The sequence below is a fragment of the Prionailurus bengalensis genome, chromosome A2 (assembly GCF_016509475.1).
Source record: "Prionailurus bengalensis isolate Pbe53 chromosome A2, Fcat_Pben_1.1_paternal_pri, whole genome shotgun sequence".
In the NCBI taxonomy this organism is placed as follows: Eukaryota; Metazoa; Chordata; class Mammalia; order Carnivora; family Felidae; genus Prionailurus; species Prionailurus bengalensis.
In genome coordinates, this window is record NC_057348.1 from 31,564,581 (window position 1) to 31,579,734 (window position 15,154).

At 42.7% G+C, this 15,154-nt stretch overlaps 1 protein-coding gene across 3 annotated transcripts in view; it reads left to right on the forward strand.

The window, feature by feature from the left end:
* The first annotated feature begins 75 nt into the window (after positions 1-75).
* ATXN7 (ataxin 7) overlaps positions 76-15,154 on the forward strand; it is a 142,547-nt gene continuing 127,468 nt past the window's right edge. The window contains exon 1 of one of the 3 annotated variants that reach the window (XM_043587861.1): positions 76-132. The gene's annotated coding sequence lies outside the window, so the exon portion shown is untranslated. The remainder of the gene's footprint in view (positions 133-15,154) is intronic. The other 2 variants (XM_043587857.1, XM_043587858.1) reach the window with 2 other exon arrangements.

A 15,154-nucleotide genomic window follows, 5' to 3' on the forward strand; every position in this document is an offset into this window, starting at 1 on the left:
CCGGCGCGTGTGGGGGGCGAGGCCGGCGGGCGGCGGCGGCCCCGGCTACAGCCCCGGCCCCCGCCGCCCCCCCTGCCGCCCCCGCCCGGCCCACGCCCAGAGGCCGCCCCGGAGGCCGCCGCCAGCCGCCAGGTGAGCTCGCTCGGCCGCCCGCCGGGGGCTTCGGGGGCTGCGGGCCACCCGGCTCCGGGTCCCCGCGCCTTCCCGGGGAAGGGGACCGCCGCCCCCCTCCCCTCCCCGCCGCCGCATCCCGGCTGCCGCAGCTGGGGGTGGGCTCGCTCCGCCGTGGGGCGGGGAGGGTGGCGGGGACGCCCGGACGCGGCTGGCCCGGGAGGCGCAGGACTAGGGGCGCCGCGGGGGCACGGCGCGAGGGTCCCCGCGAAGTTGGCGCCCACACGCGCCCGGGGTCTCGAACGCGGGCACTTGCGCCGGGCGCGGCCGGCGAGCCGCAAAGGCCCAGGGTTCCAGGTCGCTCGGTTCCGGCGCCTGGGGCCGCCCCCTTCCCTCCCGGGCTCTGGCGGGTGCTCGCGGAGGGGGGGGTGGGGGGGGGGGAGAGAAACTTGGGAGACCTCCGGGAGGAATTGGCGGAGCGGCCGGGGAGCGCGATGCCCGCGGACCCCCCGGGGCGCCGGGAGCTCATCGGTGACCTGGAAGCGGTGCTTTATTTAATGCTCTCTCCGATTTAAAAAAAAAAAAAAAAAAAAGTCTCTGTGATTGTCCGCATCTTAAGGGGAAGTTGAAAGTGAAGTTGCGGGGGGGTGGGTGTTGGTGCCCAAGGAGTAACGTTGCCTCGTGTGTAGAGTTACACATTTCCGGAGCACTCTGTAGATCATATTGGCATCTCTTCCCAAAAGTCACTTTGATTCAACTTCGATGAGTTTCTCGTAAATGGCAACATTTAGGTGGGGAGAGGCTGGAGGAAACCAGAACCAGTATAGCTGATTTGATCTCCAGCAGGGGAGATTCACTTTGGCAGAAGAAACGTGTGTGAGTTTTAACCCAGGTTTGGTATCTTCTTGAGCGTGAAGTTATTTTCCAGTTTTCCTGCCACCCCACCCCCCACCCCCCAAGTACCCTGCCTCTTTCACATCCGGGCTGAGGCAGTTGTGTGGGTTGGATTTGGTTGTTTTTGGTTCTTTGCGAAACTTGGGTTCATTCTCCCTGTTTTGTCTCCGTTCTTCCGAAGAGGGAGAGCTGTAAATGCAAATGTATGGCAGTGAAGTGTGTTTAATCCCTAGTTGGAGATCCGTATATGTAAAATTTTATTCACATATAGGAAGTCGAAACTCTGATAATGCTCTAAAACCTTGCTCTCAAGAATTAGCACCTTCGACTTTGGGCACAAAGGAAAAAAAGATTACTTTGAAGGTTGTGAGGTATAACTTGACCTCCGCTAGGGTGAAAAGCCTCCCCTGGCCTTAAAATAATACTGACTTAACCGCTGTGTGTGCACGGGACTCAGGCTGTGTTCATTTTCTTGGTTTTAGAAGGAGAGAACATATTCTAACCAAAGCAATACTTACCTTAAATCTTAGGACTACAAACTGTACATTGAAAGTGTCGCTTGATTATACATCCCAACTGCATTTTGGTGAGGGTCATTACTGTTTAAAAGATCATTGTCGAGGGGTGAAATGATGTCCTGTGTAAGCAGCTTGTTACTTCATGTTATCAAATAATGATTTTGAAACAGTATCTTAAGTGATTTAAAATAATCTCTGGTGCTGTTGATAGGAGAGTATCACTGCCCCTTGTAACTTAAATTTTTATCTGGTATTCACAGGTGGAGTTCTGGCCACTTTTATGACTTCATTTTGTAACTAAAAATATGTTGGACAGTGCTAGAAATTTTATAAAGCAGCAAGACCAAGAGACATTTGAAAGACTTTAAAGTTTGAGGTATACCTACAACTAAACATTTCTGAAAGCTCTTGACCCACCTGGTTGGAAACACGTCAAAATTTGAGCCTTTATGAAATGTTTAAAGTCTGCTTGCCAACCACATAACTTATCTTGCAAATGAACATTTGTGAGTTCTCTTAATTGACTTTATTCATATGTGTAGTAACAGGACATGTTTTAGTAATTTAGAAGTAGTCTTTTTTCATATAATTATATCTTAATATGCTCACGAGTGTTAAAGTAGGAAGGACTAAGCTCTAGGCCATACTGATGTTTCTTTTATAAGGAAATCTTTGTGGGCAGAAAGAAGTAACAGATTCTAAGCTCTAACAAAACCGATTTGGACTTTGAATTTATATGACTTTAGATTTGGTGATTTTATTCAAGTCCTTAGATTGCTGGTTTCTTGGAGAATATGGGAGTCTACTTGTGGAAGTTTGTTTGAGTGTTCATTTGTTATTAGCCTTCTGAAATTATAAGGGATGGTGAGAGAGCTGGCTATAAGGTCTTTACCCTGGTCCTATGAAATGATGTAGGCATTTCTGCAGTATGCTTTTATTTTTTATTATTTTTATTTTTTTAAGTTTATTTATTTATTTTTTTTTTGAGAGAGAAAGAGAGAGACAGAGCGTGAGCAGGGGAGGGGCAGAGAGAGAGGGGGACACAGAATCGGAAGCAGGCTCCAGGCTCCGAGCTGTCAGCACAGAGCCCGACACAGGGCTCAAACCCACAAACCGTGAGATCATGACCTGAGCTGTACTCGGACGCTTACCCAACTGAGCCACCCAGGTGCTCCTGCAGTATGCTTTTAGAATACGGGTTGTCATGAGGTCTTTGGACCTCTCGGGATCCATGAATTGACTTCAAGAGATTCCTGAATTTCCTATAGTTGTGACCAAAACTTTTTGTGTATGTGTGCCTTTCTAGGGAGAAAGTCTGTGGTTGTGTTATAAAAGAGGTCCAGGGCCCCAAAATGTTAGAGTTGTATGTTTTTATTCAATAAAATGGGAGAATAATCCTTGAAAGGAAAAAAAGAAAATGTAGGTCTTTGTGCACAGTACTTGATGTTTAAAGTTGTCTTGGGTCTAGTCAAGTGGTCTTAGAGGTACAAAAACACTTCCCACTTTGTTGCCACAGGAAAGCATTGCCTGTTAGTTGATAAACCATTCACACACATAAAGGGCTTGACATGCTCTTCTTGGGTGCGTTGTGGCTCTTTTTATTTTTTTAAGTTTATTTATTTATTTATTTTTGAGAGAGAGAGAATGGGGGAGAGACAGCATGTGCACGTGTAAGCAGGGGAGGGACAAGAGAGAGGAATCCCATGCAGACCCTGCACTGTCAGGGCAGAGCTTGATGTGGGGCTCGAACCCATGAGCTGTTGAGACCATGACCTGAGCCGAGTTCGAGAGTAGGATACTTCACTGACTGAGCCACCTAAGTGCTCCTGTTTTAAAATTATATTTAAAAGTTTAGACCAGATAGACTGATGGTCAATAAGCAGAGATTTGATCTTGACAACCAGCCCTTGAAGCAAATGGTTCGCCCAGCTCCACTTTCTTATTGCTGTCCAGCAAATCTGAAACGTGACTGGGAGGTAAGCATTTTGAGCAGAGCGTGATGGGAAAAACAGTTTCTCAGTCAGACAGATATAAGTTCGGATCTGGGTTCTTTCATTCAGTGTGGTTAAGAAACCTACCTGACCGTCCAGCTCCTCATCTGGGTAAAGCCTATGCGGTAGAGGTATGGGGAGGCTAGCATGAAGTTTCCTGTGTAAAAAAACTCTGAATCCCTCACTTGGCCCGTATGAAGGACTTGGAAGCTAGGCGCAGGTAACACTAATAAACACCTGAATGAGTGAATGAATGAATGAATGCGTCTAAACATGGTGTGTGGTAATGATCTATATTATTTCTCAAAGTATGATGAAAATATTAACAAATTGAAACATCTTTTAAAAATTAGGTTTTCAAAAACGAGTTTGGATTAAGTGGTCCTTCTCTTGTAGAGGTCCGGGGGAAGGTTGAGGGAAGATGATGGTGATTGATGAAATTGAGGACACGAGTGCTGGGCAGAAAGAAACAGTGCCAGCCCACCAATATCATAGCTGTCTCCTTGTGTAAGATTCCGCTTAACTTTTTCTCTTCATTTGTAATTTGAATGAAAAATCTAAACTAAGAAACTGCCCATGTACTTTCTAGTCCATTGCCTCTGAAAATGTTTGCTCCTCTGCTCCTGACACGGACCCTCACAGGTGTTCCAGGGACTTCATGAGTGGAAATTACACCTATAACTTTGGCTGCCTAATTCTGACGTCTTTAAAATGGCTCCACAACTGGGTACCTGCATTGATGTTTCTCACCAGGGAAAGGAGTCTGGAAGAACTGAATTATATTTTCCTATCTCTAAACACTGAAGGAAGAGAAGGTGTTATTAGTTAGAAGACAGATGTGATTAAAATACTTATAATGCTCATGGCTGTAAGAGCATACTTGCTTCCACTGTTTCTGTGGTCTTTTCCTTTCATTTATTCGTGGTGAGCCTTCATGCCTCCTGCTTTCAAGTGAGGGTAGGGGTATGGACACAAGCTGTGATGGGGTTTGACTCCCATTTCCTAAGCTTTCTGGCTGTGTTCAGCTCGAGCCATCCAGCCTCTTTGAGTCAGGAGGAGGTGACCATTAAATGAGATAATAAAAGCAAAAGGCTTTGCTCAGCCCTAGGCCCCTAGTATAAATCTTAAAGGTACTAGGCATCTTGAGGCTGATTTCATTCTTGTCTTTCAAAGGAAAAGCTAATACGGTTTTTCAAAATATTCCCGTGTAAACCTTTAGGGACCATCCTAATTCCAACTCATTAAAGCCTTTCAGATCTTTCTGGTTACCATGGCCAGGTGCCTCAGCATCTACAGGACCTGTCTGCTGTTCTTAACAGTGGGGTTACATTCTCTGTTAGGCTGGCAGGTTATGTCTAAATGCTGGGTATTTTAGGGGCCAAGCCGACAAGCATGCACAGGTTTGGAGCTGTGATCCATTAAAAAACTACATGGTTTTATGGCCTAGAAGAGAGGTCAGCAAACTTTCTATAAAGGCCATTTTCCAGTTTGTCAGCCACCTCTCCTACCCCCATCCTCTCTGTCATACCTGCTCAACTCTATCAGTGTATCTAGAAAGCAGCCAGAGACATCAGCAAATGGCCGTGGCTGTGTTCCACCAAAACTTTACGGACACTGACATTTGAATTTCATATAATTTTTATGTGCCATGAAATACGTTTTTATTTTTCCAATCATTTAAAAATGTAAAAGCCATTCTGGGCTCATGGTGTGTACAGACAGCGGGTAGATTTGACCTATAACCCGTGGTTTGCTGACCCCTTGCCTAGAAGAATGTTAGACTCCTAAGTCCTATAGGTTTGTGGCATCATCAAGCTACCCCCTGCCCCCACACCCCTGCCTGCACACTGTGTCATTTGCCTTAAGTATTCTATGCTTTTGGTATGGCCGCATTACCTAAGGCCCCTGTCTTCCTCTATCAGGATGAAACTCCGTCAGGTTAGTTGTTCTCAGTTATAGTGTGTGGCTTTCCCTTTTTTTAAAAAACATTTTTTTAGTGTTTTTATTTACTTTTGAGACAGAGAGAGACAGAGCATGAGCAGGGGAGGGGCAGAGAGAGAGGGAGACACAGAATCTGAAGCAGGCTCCAGGCCCTGAGCTGTCCGCACAGAGCTGGACGTGGGGCTCAAACTCACGGAGTGTGAGCTCATGACTTGAGCTGAAGTCAGACGCTTAACCGACTGAGCCACCCAGGCGCCCCATCCCTTCTTAGCAGTATATTACTATATCACCAGTAAGTTTTATGTATTGTTAAAAATGTTCTTACCTTGCCCAGCTTTCCATAGGTCTTGATGTTTGACCCCTGTCCTGTGTGATGGTTTTGAGAGGAATCGGTGCCTTTGGAGCTGTCTTATGCTTCAAGTTCCTGTTGTCCCCTTGTCCTGACGGATGTAACTAATATACTAGGCCATCAATCTGCTGACTAGATGCTCTTACCTTAAGGAAATCTGTATGTGGACTCCCCCACCTCCTTTCTGCATGATGTTTGGTTAACTAAAGCACACAAAGATTCCTCTTGTGCTCTAACCTCTGGAGACTAGCTCCAGGATTGATGTGTACAGAGCATGTAGATGTATATGTCTGTGTGTAATTTCATCCGGCCATCGCTGTGACGCCGAGGGCTGCTGCTTTTAGTTTCCCTTTTTCTCTCTCTTGACCCTTCTCTCTTGGTCATTGTATGGGATGCAGATTTGGTGACCTGGTAATTGCTGTAACTAATTCATTTATATTTTGCCTCCCTTTCTGCCTTTTAATATTCTCCACTAATTTGCTTGTTTTGCCTCAACTATGGTTTTTTTTGGAGTTTAACTTTTCAAAACAACAACATTATGCTAAAAATAAAACCACTAGAAGTTACTGGGCAATTTAGAATTCCCCCCTCCAAATATAAACTGAATGTAATATCAGTTATGCACCAATATTTTAGATATTTAAAGATAAGATGCAGTTTTTAAAATATTTTGCCATTTAATCCAGATAGTAGTAATTTATTGTACTATAGTAGTAGTATGTTATTGCTCTTAGAATTTAAGGGTTTCTTTTTTTAGTTTTCAAAAAGTGTTTATTTTTGAGAGAGAGAATCAGAGTGTAAGTGGGGGTGGGGGGCAGAGAAAGGGAGACAGAATCTGAAGCAGGCTCTAGGCTCTGAGCTGTCAGCACAGAGCCCAATGAGGGGCCTGAACTCATGAACCATGAGATCATAACCTGAGCCGAAGTCGGATGCTCAACCGATGGAACCACCCAGGTGCCCAAGGGTTTCCTTTTTTTTTTTTATAAATTTTTTTTTAATGCTTATTTATTTTTGAGAGAGAGATAGAGCATGAGCAGTGGAGGAGAGGAGAGAGGGAGACACAGAATCCGAAGCAGGCTCCAGGCTCTGAGCTGCCAGCACAGAGCCTGATGCGGGGCTTGAACCCACGAACCGTGAGATCATGACCTGAGCCTAAGTCAGAAGCTTAACCAACTGAGCCACCCAGGCGCCCCTCCTTTTTTTTTTTTTTTTTTAAAGGCAAATTTGGTACATATTTTTTGGATGACAATTTAGGCAATATGCATTCAAAGTCCTAAAATGGCAAGTCCACATCTAGAAATTTATCTTAAAGAAATGGTCAAATGTACATAGGTGTGTGTGCTAGACTGCTCATTGCCCCATTTTTTAATAATAGCAAAACATAGGGGGCGCATGGGTGGCTCACTAGGTTAAGCGTCGGACTTCCCCTCAGGTCATGATCTTTCAGTTCCTGGGTTGGAGCCCCTCGTTGGGCTCTCTGCTCTCTGCTCAACCTGCTTCAGATTTTGTGTCTCCCTCTCTCTCTGCCCCTCCCTGCTCATGCTCTTTCTCTCTCTCAAAAAATAAACATTAGAAAATTAAAAAAAAATAGTAATAATAGCAAAACATAGAAAGTAAGCCAAATGCTTGTGAAAGGACTGATTAAGTCTATCAGGACCTAACCATGCAGTGAAATACTGTGCAGTCTTTAAAAGGGATGATGCAGGGCACCTGGGTGGCTCAGTTGGTTAAGTGTCCGACTTCAGCTCGGGTCACGATCTCGCGGTCCGTGAGTTTGAGCCCCGCGTCGGGCTCTGGGCTGATGGCTCAGAGCCTGGAGCCTGCTTCCGATTCTGTGTGTCTCTCTCTCTGTCCCTCCCCCATTCATGCTCTGTCTCTGTCTCTGTCTCAAAAATAAATAAATGTTAAAAAAAAAAAATTAAAAGGGATGATGCAAGGGGTGTCTGGCTGTCTTAGTAGAGCGTGCAACTCTTGATCACGGCGTGAGTTTGAGCCCCATGTTGGGGTAGAGATTACTTAAAAATAAAATCTTAAAAAAGATGATGCAGGCCGATATTCATTGACATAGAATGATGTTTAGGAAAAAGAGGGTAGTATAAGAATATGTGTAACGCGTGAATTTTTTTGTTATTAATGTATGATTTCTTAAGGTGGACAAAACCCCGTGTATAGAAACTTAAAAGGAAGTATCTGAAAGGATATATCCCAAAAAATGGGAATTTGTTATCTCTAGGTAATAAGATTGTGGGTGTTTTAAAAAAATACATTTCTCTCATGTAGCATTTGCTTTTATAATCAGGAAAAATAATAAAGATACTGAAGAATAAATATAGCAATGAAAATATCTATTTGTGGCTGATTGAACTGTCTTGACTACTTCCCTTCATAGTGTGTGTTGTATTAGATGTGAAATACGCTTTCTCATATATCTTAAAAATGTTTTCTGTTTTTTTTTTTAAAATGCTTTCTATTTTGATAATAAGAATATTTTCCAGACCTTTCTAATAGGACAGAAAAAAATCCATACAGAAGTAACAGTTTTCAGAAGAAACTTACTGAACACATTTGCATGATAGTACATTGTGCCTCATTTCTTGTGAAAGATTCTCCCCTGTTGAAATTCCTGTAATATCATAAGTAATTTGTGTGTATGGAGGCAGTATAGTGTAGCATTTAAAACCTGAGCTTCACTACTTACTATCTGTGTTACTTTTCTCCATTTAGGGCCTCAGTCTCCTCATATGTAAGATGTTGGCAATACAGGGGCGCCTGGCTGGCTCCCTCGGTAGAGCACGCATGCAACTCTTGATCTCAGGGTCACGAGTTCAAGCCCCGTTGGATGTAGAGCTTACTGAATGAATGAACAAATGAACGGATGAATGAATGGAAATGCAGGCAATACCTTGGTAAGTTGTGAAGATTGAAGGCAGCAAGTGGTTAGTAGAGTGCCAGATACTTAGCAGTCATTAAGGAGGAAGAAGTGGTGGGATGGGTAAAGGTACATGGTAACAATGGTAATGATAGTGATAGTATCGGTGATGATGTCAGCTGCTAATATTTCCCTCCTTCTAGAGGCATGCTTGCATGAGGGCAGAGCCTTGTTTGCCACATTCACCAGCCTAAACCCTCTAACCAGAGCGGGTAGGTACCTTGACCAAGACAGGAGTGTGATCGAGGTTCAGCCTAGTCACATCATGCTCCCTTTACCCGTGCTGTCCCTGTCCGCTATCAAGTTGTTCAGGGGCTAACAGCTCACTAGCTTAGACGTGGTACTCCATAAATATTTGTTGAATGGATAGTGACCTAAAGTAAGCATTTCCTTCCTGTTGACAATGCATAGTGACAAACCTTTAAAAGAAGGTTTTGGGAGGCTCCTGTGTGGCTCAGTCAGTCAAGTGTCTGAGTTCGGCTCACAGTCTGTGAGTTCAAGCCCCGCGTCGGGCTCTGTGCTGACAGCTCAGAGCCTGGAGCCTGCTTCGATTTCTGTGTCTCCCTCTCTCTCTGACCCTCCCCCATTCATGCTCTGTCTCTCTCTGTCCCAAAAATAAATAAACGTTTAAAAAAACAAATAAAAGAAGGTTTTGGTCATCTTTAAAGTATATGGAAGGAGGAGCACCCGGGTGGCTTAGTCAGTTGAGCGTCGGCTTTGGCTCAGGTCATGATGTCATGGATCGTGAGTTGGAGCCCCGCATTAGGCTTTGCACCGACAGCGCGAACCTGCTTCTGATTCTCTGCCTCCCTCTCTCTCTTTCTCCCCCTCCCCCACTCATGCTCCCCCTCTCAAAAATAAACATTAAAATAATAATAATAAAGCATATTGAAGAAAATGCCAGGCACAAAAACTGTTAGAAGGGAGAGTCTGTTTTGATTTCTATTATTGAATGAATCAGAGCAATTTTGTTTCATTTTTTTTTTCTTTCAGCCAGTTACTTCATTTTTAGCTCAACTATGTTTGCACCTGCATCCTTGTGGTGTACCTGTGATAATTTTAGAAAATTTTCACTTTATTTTCACTTAAGTTATTTTGGTTTGGGGGTATGTTTTACTTTCCACCCTAAACCCCCAAGTTCTGAGATATATTTCAATGTTTCTGTGAAATTAGAAACATTGACCTGGTGATAAAGAATGAGAAGTACAACCACAGCAGGCTGTGACATACTTATTTGCAAAGATAGGGGCTTTGGGTTTGTTTGTAGGGAATTTTAGGAAATGAGTAGAATAAAAAAATCTAGAAATACTATGGTAATTCACTAAGTATACATATCAGTTATGTATTGTAGACCAAGAAGAATCCACTCCAAAACTTTGTGGCTTAAAATAATGACCATTTACACAGAATTAGGGTAGGGCAGTTCTGCTGCTGCTCTTGTTGGGCCTGAGGTCACTAATGTGGCTGCCGCCCTCTGAAGGCTCCAGTCAGAGCTAGTCTAGGGAATCTCTAGGTCTAGGCATCTAGCTGGGACAGCTCATCTGACCACCACATGACCTAGCAGCTAAGACCAGGTAAATACCGTCACGTGGAGATGTTACGTTTCAAGAAGGTGAGAGCTGCAACGCTACTTGAGGCCTAGGCTTAGAAGTCCCACAGGGTCACTCTGCCACATTCTGTTGATCAAGGAAAGCCACAAGCCCAGTCTGGATCCAAGAGTTGAAAGTAGGCACCACCTTTTGATGGGAGATGCTGCAGAGTACATATGACAGGTCATGCTGACGGCAGGAGCGGGGTGGGGGTATTGTTGTGGCCATCTTTGCAAACAGTATGCACCTGGCTTTTGTACATTAGCCCTTGTTTGCCATGACTGACAAACTCTGCTGTGAAGCACAGTGTTAAGTGCTTGCCTGTGTTATCTCTTAGGATAACTAACGCCTCTCTATGAGATAGGTACTATTATTACTCCCATTTTAAAGTTGTGATAAGTGAGCCTTAGGGAGGTTAAGTAACTTGTCCTAGATCTTTAAGAAGTTAGAGGCAGATCCTAAAAGTTAAGGAAGGTTTTCCCTGGATCAGTGCTTCTTAAATCCGTTGCTAAAGAAGCTTTCCTGGGAGAGAGGGAGAGGGAGGAGGGGGGAAGAAGCATATCTTTAAAAATCTCAAAAACAAAATCCAATATCTCAAAATTTTACATGAATTCTGTAGCCTACTCCATGGTAACATCCCTTTGTTTTTGTCATAAAACTAATAGTTTAAAATTACTTGTCAAATTACATTTTACCCCCCAAATCGTTGAGAAAATAGACTCTCCTAGACAGAAAATCATGGCTGATCGGTTAAAGGTCTTCCATTGTAAGTAGTAGAAACAAAATCGGGCTACTAGAAGCAAAAAAGGAGGTTATTCGAAGGATGTGGTGTAGCTCTTCTAATTGACAATAGAGAACCAGCAGGCCTCAGTGGACAGCCTTCTCAGGGTGCTGGACTTACTAACGTGTCTAACTCTTTTTAACTACATTCTCTACGGAGAGATCAGACCGGATCCTGGAAGGTGCCTTGGTTCCTGCTTCACCAAGAAACTACCTGCTGGTGGTGGTGTTTTTGGGGGCGTGGCGGTGTTCCCCAGCAGGGGAGTGAATGCAAAGTTGATAGAACCCACAGATGTCTACTGTCTGAACATTTGTACGAGCCGCTTTGTGCATTATTAAACACATCTATTTGCAACCCCTTCATGACCTCTGGTTCACCCCTTTCCCTCCCAACCCCACAGGCCTCTGAAGGTTCTTAAACCCCAGTTTGAGAAGTACCTTTGTGACTCTTCACCATCTGTTTCCATTTCTGCTAGTAATAAGTGCTTATCATTCTAAGAGCAATAACAAATTTATCCATTTTTTGCATAGTCATCTTTTCTATCGTTTCCCTGATTTTTAAAAGGAAATCATATGAACTGTAATTTGACCATTTATTGGTTACAGGGTTCTTGTTAGGAACATTTTTACCTAGTGAATAGTGATCCCCTTAGGATACAGATAAATGTAATTATTGGTTCCTGCACTAAATGTTCCCCATACTGCCCTGCTTTTCTTTTTCTGTCTTCTCCAGGTGTCTACTGGCTGTCGTTGTAACCTTGCTACTTAAAAATAAGCGTTTTATTTTTTTGTTATTTAAACTATTTTTTTAATGTTTTATTTATTTTTGAGAGAGCACAAGCGGGGGAGGGGCAGATAGAGAGGGACAGAGGATCTGAAGCGGGCTCTGCGTTGACAGCAGCTAGCCTGAGTTGGGGCTTGTACTCACGAATCACAAGATCATGACCTGAGCGGAAGTCAGATGCTCAACCGATTCAGCCAGCCAGGTGCCCCACAAATAAACATTTTAGGTCTTACAAATAAACATTTAGGTCTTATGGGCTGAAGGAACAACCTGCATCTGTATAGCCTTTAGCATAGAAGTTACACTATGTTTCTAGCAGTAAAATGTGCAAATGCAGTGTGATTTTTATTCAGAGCATTTTCACACACATATATATATACACATTCATATGTATCAAATATACATGTATCATATATACATATATATTCGTATTTTGTTTAATAACCATTTGAAGTCAGAAAAACGTATTTTCCCTATTTTTCATCTAAGCATATGGTTTTAGGAAAGGTGAGCCATTTCCCCTGCAACAAAGGACTGTTAGCAGGAAAACCGAGGTGTGACTACTCATGCCTTTGCTGAGGACTGTTCAAGAAGCCTCTCTTGTGGTTTCTCAAGTTTTGGGGATAAATTGGAGCTAGGTGAATATATGTTTGGCCTTTATTACTGTGGGGACATTGTTGTGTGATGCAGGTAGTTCCCTTTTGTTTATTCTTGACGTGGAGGACCGGTGTGTTTTATTTCCCCACAGTCCGTTGAGAAGCTGATTTGTCCCACCTCTTCTTGCCATGATTAGATTAGCTGGTTTTGAAGTACCTCTTGGAGCCCTTCAGTCTGGCCTTTTTTATTTTACCACGGTGTAATTACCACCTTGTGGTGTCGTCACTTGTCTTCCCAGCCCCTGGACTCTTCTTTTAAACGGTCTGCTCTGTTTTCTGCTGTTCAGGCCCACCACTACGAGTGATTTTGAGAGGAGTACTTGACACTTTTGTTTAATTAGGGTCTCTAGACAGTGTTCTGTTAACAATAGGGTTGTATGTTAGGCCCTTTCCCCTTGCTTGTAAGGTGTCACTGTAGTTTGCACCATTAACACGGTCATAGTGGTAATGTGGTGGCTCTTATTTGGCCAGAACTTTTTGTAAATAGACACATCTTAAGACTTTCTCCATAGCTTCTAGAACCTTGTCCTGACATTTAACACTAGTTTTTAAATGCTCTTTTCCTGATTTGTTTCAGGTGCTGATTTCTACAGCTTCTAAACATGTTAACACTAGTCAGAGACTTTTTTTCTCTTGCATTTCTAGTTTGCCTCATTTTTGCAGGTATTTTGAACCTTTAGAATCCTTGAACTTAATCCTGAAAAGAGTGTCTACGAAGTTCTTCATTGAAAAATGCATACTTTTCATCTCTTTATATTTTGTTCACTGCTGTGTTTAAGTTTTAACATTCTGAACACAAAGACATTTTTAGTGTTTTGGAACATAGCTCTTCTTAGTTGCTTTGAAAGGAGATATTTAAGACCCCATTTGCTACTCCCTCCACTACCCATCCTGTTGATTATTATTGTTCTGGTACTTATAACTATAAATCATTTGGAAATCGAAGTTAGAAAAGAGACCATTTGCCATTACATTAGGACAGTTTAAAAGGAATCACTTGTTCAAATTTACTAGCTTCCTGAAGCTAGTAAAAATGTTTATGGTTTTTGAGATTCCGTGTGAATATATTTCATCACTACAAGACAGTGAGTAATATGTGTTTAGTTATTATAGATTATGAGAACAGTAGCTCCTAGAAAAGATAGTATTCCAGTTTTCTGTTTAGAACAATGATGGAGCTAAACTGAAAAATCCATTTGCATAGTAAACAGCAGTCATGATGTGATAGGACACAGTTTTCTTAGTGTGTCTGTTGATTTAGCTAACAGCCAGCAATGATTAACTTTCCTTTCCATAGACCAGGTATCAAGTATTAATCAGCTGTAGACTGGAAAATTTTTATTGGCTAGCATTTGTAGTGGAAGAAATGCCACTCTTTGTATCTGTAGTCTCTTAACCATATAACTACATATGGTATTATCTGAGTGGTGTATTTACAGAGAGAAACAGTTCCCCCCCCCCCCTTTTTTTTAATCTGTGTTGGTACTTTAGAGTATGAAAAGAGCCTACATGATCTCAGTGAAGGTTGTGATATGTCCTGGATAGAAATTACATGCTAAATCCAGTTTAGCTTTGTTTTTCACATTTTGAATGGTTTTATTTTATTGAGGGAGAGGGAGCGCGAGAGGGGGAGAGGAGTAGAGGGAGAGGGAGAGAATCCCAAGCAGGCACCACACTCCAGGGCAGAGCACAACGTGGGGCTCAATCCCACGACCCTGGGATCATGACCTGAGCTGAAATCAAGAGTGGGGCAGTCAACTGACTAAGCCACCGAGGCACCCCTGGTTTCTTATTTTAAAACAAAAGTTATAAAGTATAGTATTGAAAATCTTAAAATACACAAAAGCTAAAAAATATGATTTTGATTTTTAAGAATTCCATAAAAAAATTACATAAATCTGGTTCTCGTGGAAAACTGAAATATTTGAATGTTTGCAGGGTTTTTGGTTCATAACTTTTTCCTGATTGCAAAAATCAAGTGTTTGAGTTAACCCCCTCTTAGAACAACTAAGAAAAAATAGGTATTTGTAGAAAAATTAGAAAACTTCACAGGCGCAGAAGGAAGTAACAGTTACTCATAGTTCCACTACCCAAAGATACCACTATTAATATTTGATGTAGATCCACCCAGCTGGTTATAGAGTTTCCCAATTAAATATCCTTTGGAATGAATGTTTATAAGTAAGGGTAATTAATGAGTGATAGGAATGGATATGTAGTGGGAATCAAGTTTTGTTAATCTCACTGCCTCTTAGGTGTTGCCCAAGGCAGGAGAGAGAGGCTTCTCCCCTGCACCCCAAGGTGGGAGAAGAGAGCTATCTTACCGCTTGACTAGGCTTGACTAGGCTTGGCTGAAGTGAGGCAGAGCATCTTTTCTGCAGACTACTGTCTGTCTGCCTGTGTCTTTATCTTAGCAACTCTTTTATGTTAACTCTGAATGTCTACTGGTTGCAGCGGGAGACGTTTGAAGTTCTTGGTGGGGTCGCTTGTTAAAGAAGCCACATCAATTCTTATCAGCCCCCTAGAAGAATTCTTTAAATCAACTCTTGTTCAAAAAAATGTCCCAATATTCAGAAATATAGTCATCTTCAGGTTACTTGTACTAAGTGAAA